Raw genomic sequence first — 9,202 nt, forward strand, 5'->3', positions numbered from 1 at the left:
GAAGCTTGAGAGGCGGTTGGATGGAACCTACACTCACCTCCTAATGAGAGCTCAAAATCTCTCGTGGAAGCGCCATCCAACCAAAATGCAAATATATGGGAAACTACACCTGTGTCATCTGTTGTGAAAGGTAGGAGAGTCCAGTTTGCTGGACATTGTTGTAGAGCTGAAAAAGAGGCAATTTCTGCTCTTCTCCTCTGGAAGCCATCTACTCGCAATACCAGAGGGCGCACACTCTCCTACTCTGATGTAATCTCCAGGGATACAGGCATCCAGCAACAGGACCTCCGTAATGCCATGATGGACCGTGAAGTCTGGCATAGCATGGTAAATTCCATTGTCTCGTCCACAGTCGAACAATGATGATGATGAGAGATACATTTCAACACTACTATTTTATTCCATATAAGGAGGCATGCTGGCAGAAACGTTAGCACGCCGGGTGAAATGCATAGCCGTATTTCGTCTGCCGTTACGTTCCGAGTTCAAATTCCGCCGAGGTCGACTTTGCCTTTCAACCTTTCGGGGTCGATAAATTAAGTACCAGTTACGCACTGGGGTCGATGTAATCGACTTGATCCCTTTGTCTGTCCTTGTTTGTCACCTCTGTGTTTAGCCCCTTGTGGGTAGTAAAGAAATATATAAGGAGGCATGACTTAGTAGTTAAGGTGTTGCACTCATGATTGCGAGTTCGTTGTTTCAATTCCTGGACTGGGAGGTGTGCTGGGTTCCTGAGAAAAACTCTTGCTTGCACGTTGCTTTGTGGTCATTTCAACACCTAAGAAAAGAACATGATATGCAGGACCCCACACACAGAAAATTGAACAACGTGACCAAATAGTCCGAGATGATGATCCTAAATCATACAAGTAACAAGAGGCATCCCAGTTTCTGAGTATAGTTGTTGGCATGATATGAAATCCAACCAATGGTAACCAAAAACTCCTGCTAAGTATTCTAGTTTTAAAGGAGTTCAGATAGTTCCTAAGGGAATCAGTCATTGTTCAAGTCTTGTAACTGAGGAGAAGGTAGGGAAGACCAGAGAACTATTGATCTAAACTTTTGTCCTCCTGCTCAGAAATCAGTGCCAGACACTCTTGCTCAGTGAGTCCATACCTGCATCAGCACAACCAAGCCTTTTCAAGACTTTGAACTTGCAGTTAATGCTGATACAAATCATGCTGCCAAGATAAATGAAGTAGTGAGCAACTTTGAAAATTCTCACCTGCAATAAAGACATATGAGATAGAATCCCCTAGGAAGGTAATGAAAGACTAGATCTTTGTCTAGACCCAAGAAACTTTAAGGCCAAGTAGTTCTGCTTCCTCATCAAGTGAAAGGAGAGCATTTGAAAGGCTTTAAATCTGAGGGGCGTGAAGGCAGCTGTCGCATGTGGTATTCATGTAGAGATCATCAAGAAAGGTAGGCCTACTTCAGTCTTGTTCTTGCAGCAGATAATCTGTTCTATTTGGAGCAGTGGCATCATATGTCTGACTGGAAGAAGGGCATAAATGTCTCCCTCTGGAAAGATAAAGGTGATCACCAAGACTGTAACAACTATAGGGCTGTTACACTTCTTTCAGGTGCTGAAGGTCTTTGTCAGGGTTTTTCTAAACAGAGTGTGAAACCATCAGTAGCTGGAAAAATCAGGGTTCATGATAAAGGAGTCAATTCCCGACAGGATCCTGGCTCTCCATGTACTCATTAAAGGCAGGCAGGGTCTTTGGTAGGGGCTGCTTGCAGCTTACATCAACCTCTGTGAGGAAGTTTGACTTGCTGGATATGTATATATTCTGAAGGATTTTGGAAGTGTGAGGTAAGGAGTGGAAAATACTTTCTTGACAAAACCTTTTTTTTCACAAGGAACAATCAGGGTTCATGATAAAGGAGTCAATTCCCGACAGGATCCTGGCTCTCCATGTACTCATTAAAGGCAGGTAGGGGCTGCTTGCAGCTTACATCAACCTCTGTGAGGAAGTTTGACTTGCTGGATATGTATATATTCTGAAGGATTTTGGAAGTGTGAGGTAAGGAGTGGAAAATACTTTCTTGACAAAACCTTTTTTTTCACAAGGAACAATCAGGGTTCATGATAAAGGGGCCAACTCCTGACAGGATCCTGGCTCTCTGTGTACTCACTGAATGCAGGCAGGGTCTTTGGTAGGGGCTGCTTGCAGCTTACATCAACCTCTGTGAGGAAGCTTGACTTGCTGGATATGTATATATTCTGAAGGATTTTGGAAGTGTGAGGTAAGGAGTGGAAAACACTTTCTTGACAAAACTTTTTTTTTTCACAAGGGATAAAAGTGAGATGGTGTGGCACTTACCAATTTCTCAATGGCATAGCAATAGAAGCTTCTGTAATGTAAAGGTCTGAATACTTGTTTTGATATACTCTGCAGTAGTTTTCTTAAATAAGCTCAGAGTAATGACTTTAAAGTGGAAGAAGAACGAAGTTAGGTGTCATTCATGACTTTTCTCTTTTAAAACCCAATAATAGTAATAGTTATAATGCATTTTCTAAACATATGTAGAAATAAAGCTGTAAATTATTCATGAGTTGCCTACTTAGTAATAAGTTCAGTATTTAAAGCCAGAGAAATCTCAACCACTTCAGAATTTATTCAAATCCTCACTGGGAATTAATTCTTCATTTGTGATTATCTCTTCTATGAGGGCACCAGTCAAAGTTATTATATTATTCATTTTAATTTTTGGCAATAACAGTGAAAGTCGAATATATGACTTGAAGTCTCGGTTAATTAACACATCGCCTCAGTTAAATGACAGGTCAATTTTACTAAATTAGTATATTGCTATGTAGTCTTAGGGCTAGGGAGACGTTTTGAAATTCCTTATGGATATTTAACAAAAGGTCTGAGAAGGAGAAGGTTCTGTGTAATTCTCCGCAAGCTTCAAAAGGCAACTGGTATTCAATTTAAGAGAGATGTCTGTGTTGTTTCAGGTGTGATAAATTCTCAAGTGATGTGATCATGTGTGGAGAATTTGATGAAGTGAATTGAATGCAGAAGCAAGATGAGAGGAAATGAGATTAGATGAAATGGTATGGTACACAGATATTAGCCAAATTGGAAAAGGAGAGAAAAGAGAAAAGAATGATCACATGACGAAAATTATTTGACAGAGAATTGATTAAAGAAGCAGGCTGATGTGGCATAATGAGAATATTTGTTATTGTTGTTGTTGTTGTTATTGATGATGATGATGATGATGTTGTTGTCATCGTTGTCATTATTGCTGGATAGTTTTAGTTGTTATTGTATAGTCCCATGTCAAATCTGATTGAACAGACATATGATCAAAGGGGGTTCCAACCATGACCATCTTATTATATTTCAGACATAGGATATCTAGAACTAGATGACCAATTTGGCAGAGTCATTAGAGCATTGAATAGATGGCTTTGTAGTAATTGTTTTGGCTGCTTTCTGCACTCTGAGTTCAAATCCTGTTCAGGTGAACTATACCGTTCATCATTTCAGGGTCAATAAATTATTAGTCCTCTACTAAGGATTCTTCTTCTTCTTCTTCTTCTTCTTCTTCTTCTTCTTTTTCTTCTTCTTCTTCTTCTTCTTCTTCTTCTTCTTCTTCTTCTTATCTCTCTCTCCCCCTCTCTCTCTCACCCACTCACTTACTCACTCTACTCCTCTCTTTGGAAGGAGTCAACTGTAGCTAGATCTGAAAATGCCCAAGATAAATCCCCTTTAATACTATCAAGGGGCTAAAGGAAGACCAAGTCATATCTAGAACTATAGTAACTAATATAATCTGAGTGAGAGGCAGCTCCTTTTCCTAGCAAGGCAATCGAGCACATAAAGATTGTTTCATTAGCCTGGGTTAGCATTAGTCAACTCTGTTTGAGTAGATCCACAGAATTTTTGGATGCCCCTTCCAAATTTGCCAAAGGGTCACATATAATAAGTGAAGATCACATTTTAATGATTACAGAGTTTTGTGTGTGTGAGAGAGAGAGAGGGAGAGAACATTGTTTCATTACGGAAAGAGATAAATAAATAAAAATAAATGCACCCTTTTAAAGCCTAGCCATACTCATGGGCCCAATTTCCTGGTTTCAATGGCGTATGTGTTACCCAGGTGGACAGGACTCCAGTCCATCACTGCGTTACTCATTTTTGCCAGCTGAGTGGACTGGAGCAACATGAAATGAAGTGTTTTACTCAAGAACACAACACGTCGTCCGGTCCAGGAATCGAAACCACAATCTTACGATCATGGTGCCAACACCCTAACCACTAAGCCACGCACCTCTACTTCTTGCCCTTTTAAAGCCTAGCCAGGCTCATGGGCCCGGTTTCCTGGTTTCAATGGCATATGTGTTACCCAGATGGATGGGACTCCAGTCCATCACTGCGTTACTCCTTTTTGCCAGCTGAGTGGACTGGAGCAACGTGAAATGAAATGTTTTGCTCAAGAACACAACACGTCGCCTGGTCCAGGGATCGAAACCACAATTTTACGATCATGATGCTGACACCCTAACCACTAAGCCATGTGCCTCCACTTCTCACCCTTTTAAAGCCTAGCCAGGCTCATGGGACTGGTTTCCTGGTTTCAATGGCTCATGTGTTCCCCAGCTGGATGGGACGCCTGTCCATCACAGCTTTACTCATTTTTGCCAGCTGAGTGGACTGGAGCAACATGAGAAGAAGTGTTTTGCTCAAGAACACAATGCGTCGCCCGGTCCAGGGATCGAAACCACAATCTTACGATCATGATGCTGACACCCTAACCACTAAGCCACGCGCTTCCACATGGAAAGAGATGTGCTTGTTATTTAATAGTTATGTGAATGTACAGAAACTCTTCTATTACTGATAATACAGATAATTCAACAACATTATGAATTATCCAATACAACAAATTATGAATAATGAATTAAATTATTGTTTAAGAGTTTTCTATTTTTACTTCTGTTTGCTGTTAGAGGTAGGAAATAAAAAGACCAAATGGAAATAACTATACTTCTCTTAAAAATTACAAGTAATAGAATTTTTATACATAACATTTTGTAGGTTTTCCCAGACTGATATGATCAATGTGGTTTCAAGATCTTTTATGAGTAACAGGAAAATTTTCCTTAACCCTTTTGTTACCCTATTTATTTTGAGATGCTCTGTGTTTCATTCAATTTTCAGTCCCACTGCATGGCATTTTGGGTAGGTGTCTTCTACTATAGCCCCGAGTCGACCGAAGCTTTGTGATTGAATTCGGTAGGTGGAAGTTACTGCCGTGTGTGTATGTGTGCGTATAGCTGCTCAGTGCCTCTCCGAAAGAGAGAGAGGGGATAACAAAGAATTTAGTAAAAGAACTTAGTTATCATTAAGCTAGTATTGGGAACATAAATTGTGACTAAGGTTTGGTGGAAGATTTTAATTCAATACTTATGAAATCAAGAGATTTGTACTACAGAGCCAGAGGTGGTTTTGGCCGGGTTGGTATCAAAAGGGTTAAATTACACTTCCCTGTATTTAAGAAGGGATGACCGAAACTTTCTCACTGTTTTGTCACTCTAAATACCAACTCTACATTTCCAGCAACCCTCATCAATGTCGCTGGTATTTTGTTCAGAGGTTTTCAGCTCTTAACAATGCATCATGAAAGTGTTTTAGTAAAAGCTCAATGTACAAAGTCTACAAAGAGTAATGCCAACATGTTAAAAGTTTTTAAATCTTCAAGCATCAACAAAAACAATTTCTCCCAAACTATGGCTCAAAATCTTGCTATATAAAAAAATATAACAGTAATAATTGGTGTTGTATGTCTCCTCAAAATCTCTAAGGAAATGCCTGCTTTTGGTAGTTTGAAATTTAGTTATGATCAGTGATCCATTCTAAATGGATTTATTTTTTTAAATGCAATTTCTGTTATTCTTGTTACATCAGCTCTTAAACTGTGATCACTAGCATGGTTAGATTAATTTAAGATCTCTACCAGTAATGAGTTGACATTATTGAAGAGAACTCCAAGTAATCAATGCATTTGGAACTTCTGTATCAAAGCAGTTGCTAAGATACCAGCTCCTGCTACTGCCAAGAGTCTCCAAAACTAATGGACTCCTTGTTACATGACATGATTATTATTCTTATTTTTTTTTTGCAACTAACACAATATATCCATTTTGTTCATATTACCATTGAGAAAGGTGATAAAACTAACATGAGAAGATTCATCTTCATGGCTGGGGTTGGTAAGTGACATCAGAGAAACAGATAATATTCAAATCTAAAAATTTTCCCAATTATGAAAATGATATGAATTTAAGCTTTAATAATTTTTTAATAGCTTCAAGCAAAATCTTCACTTTAAGATGCTTTCCAATTTTGCTCATTCTACAAATCTCAAATGACATATCTTATTCAGTCTGAGTAGACACCCACATCAACAATCCGAAAATCTTTTTAATTCAAATTTCTCACCTCTGTATAACTCATAGTTCTCTCTTAGTGACCTTCTTTACTTATTTTTATTGGAGATATGAACAATATGCAAAATGCTTTAGTCTGAGACTTTTTCTAAATGTGAAAATAATATAGTATCTTTCTTAGATGAAATTTTTGATAATGTTTTAACTTCAAACACAATCTTTACACTAATACTATTGTCACAAACACTTATTGCATTTTTCAATTCAGCTAGTACCTGATTGACCTTCTTGTACTATGACTGAGGTACATTATCCAACTTTAACGATACATCTGTTCAGCTTATACAAATGCAGGTTTTGGGGGTACTGGACATACATCAGAATGTAACACCTGCACAGGTGAGGTCAAACCATGCTAAAACTGACCTCACCTGTGCTGGTGTCACGTAAAAAGCACTCAGCTACTCTGAAGGATGGTTGGTGTTAGGAAGAGCACCCTAATATACCAAACACACAAAGCCTATGCCAATACAGACACTGAGGCCTAGTGCAGTTTTCTGCCTAGTCAGCTCCTGTCAAACCATGTAACCCATGCCAGGCATGGATGGAGGACATTAAACAATGATGATGATTTAGCTCACTATACACCTCACTTCAGTATGTCACCCTGCAAAAAGGCTAAGCTGAACTCAAGACACTGCACTTACCAATACTTAACTGTTACAGTTAATATTTCTAACTGCATTGCTTCAGTGCAGCAAGATGGTCTTATTATGTGAATCTTCCTCATAATAACATGTGATGAGATGGGCCTGCATTATGCTATTATTTTATTATATTTGTGTTTTATAGTAATATACTCATAGTTGTTAATGTCGGGGTCAGTCAGGTCGGTCGGGACCCACTTCGGTCACGGCACTGACCATGGGATTGCACCTAGAAAGCTACCCACCTAGTCACAAGTCTGGGCAAGGTGGTTTATTGAAGATCAGCAGTCGCCCATGCATACCAGCCTCCACTCTCCATGCCACCAGTATTATCCAAGGGAAAGGCAGCAGCCGATACAGCTTGGCACCCGTGACATCACAACTCATTTCTACAGCTGAGTGAACTGGAGCAACGTGAAATAAAGTGTCTTGCTCAAGAACACAACATGCAACCTGGTCCGGGATTCGAGCTCACAACCTCACGATTGTAAGCTCAACGCTCTAACCACTGTTAATGTAGTGTTCTGATTAGTGACATGTACATATTTGTATGCAACATTTTTTCTTCATATTTTGTATGTCTTTATGTTTAACGTAAATTACTTCTTTTACTCATCATTGCGGAGCATATTTTTGATCACCATCTTCAGCAGTTTCTTCTGTTACCACCTTCCATTGACCCACATAATTTCAATGAACACAGATAGTGTTTTCATTCTCCTCTCCTGGTATTATATTTACCCAATGACTGTATTTTTCTTTTGAATTTGGCTGTGTAGTCATAGTTTTTCCTTATTCTTCACTCTTCTCATCCATTCATTTAATGCTCCACCATTTTATTCTTACCTGGTTTTTCTGAGCTGTCTCTTAAATCCGCAATAGTGTAATTAACTTCTTCATTGTGTATTTTATTCTCTCCAGCATCTTCCTGATCCAAGCTTTCAATTTCTCATTAGACAGATCTTTATGCACTTCATTCACCACGGCTCTATATTCTACACTACTTTCACATTCTCTCTAATGAAAACTTTTTTTTCAGATGCCTTTTTGTTCTTACACAGCTTTTATAGATGACATGGATGCAGCCTATAGAATGCTCTTCCATGTCTAATTAACACGATTTGAACTTCTCTCTAACAGAATGACATCATCCTGTGAAGTTTTGTCTTTTACAATAGATTTGACCAATGGCAACAAAATCACCATCTGTATAACTTCTAACATTGGACCTCAATGCACTTTTGATTCTTTCACTAGCTTCAGGTTCTTTGAAACTTTCCTACTGTATGGAGAGCATTGAATTTATGCTAAGCATGTCACTAGTTGTTGCAGATACCACAGAAGGTTACTGAGCAATCAGAAGTGAAAGTATGTTAACACTAGAACAAAATGTATGATTCTCGGATGCATTTTTAGGACTGATAGCCATGCTCATATTTCTCCCCTTTTAATGTTTTCTCCATCACTTGAGCCCTTATCAAGTTATGTTGCTCCACTATACCATCACTCAATAGACTTTCTGCAGCAGTACTACAGGTTTCGTCTGCCATTACGTTCTGAGTTCAAATTCTGCCGAGGTCGACTTTGTCTTTCATCCTTTCGGGGTCGATAAATTAAGTACCAGTTACGCACTGGGGTCGATATAATCGACTTAATATTTTGTCCTTGTTTGTCCCCTCTATGTTTAGCCTCTTGTGGGTAATAAAGAAATAAATATTTAGTTTTCTTTTAATCTCACTGTAATAATCATTGCTAAACATCCAACCTCTGATATCTCTTAAAAATGACCAGGTGATTCAAAATAAGATCATCATCATCATCTTCATCAACATTTAACTAATGCTATCATTTGTTTGGATGGTTTGACTCGAACTGGCAAGCTTGAGAGCTGCACTTGTTTCCAGTCGGATTTGATGTGGTTTCTACAGCTGGATGCTCTTCCTAAAGCCAACTAGTTTGGGATTCAAGCCTCTTCTCCTTATCTCCTCAAAGACATACAACATCTCAAAAGAGTCCAGAAGCTGGCTACCTGCATGGTTCTTGGTCTCAAGAATTTGTCTTATGAAGAAAGGCTGAAGACGCCCAACTT

The sequence above is a fragment of the Octopus sinensis genome, linkage group LG8, assembly GCF_006345805.1.
Source record: "Octopus sinensis linkage group LG8, ASM634580v1, whole genome shotgun sequence".
Taxonomy (NCBI): Eukaryota; Metazoa; Mollusca; class Cephalopoda; order Octopoda; family Octopodidae; genus Octopus; species Octopus sinensis.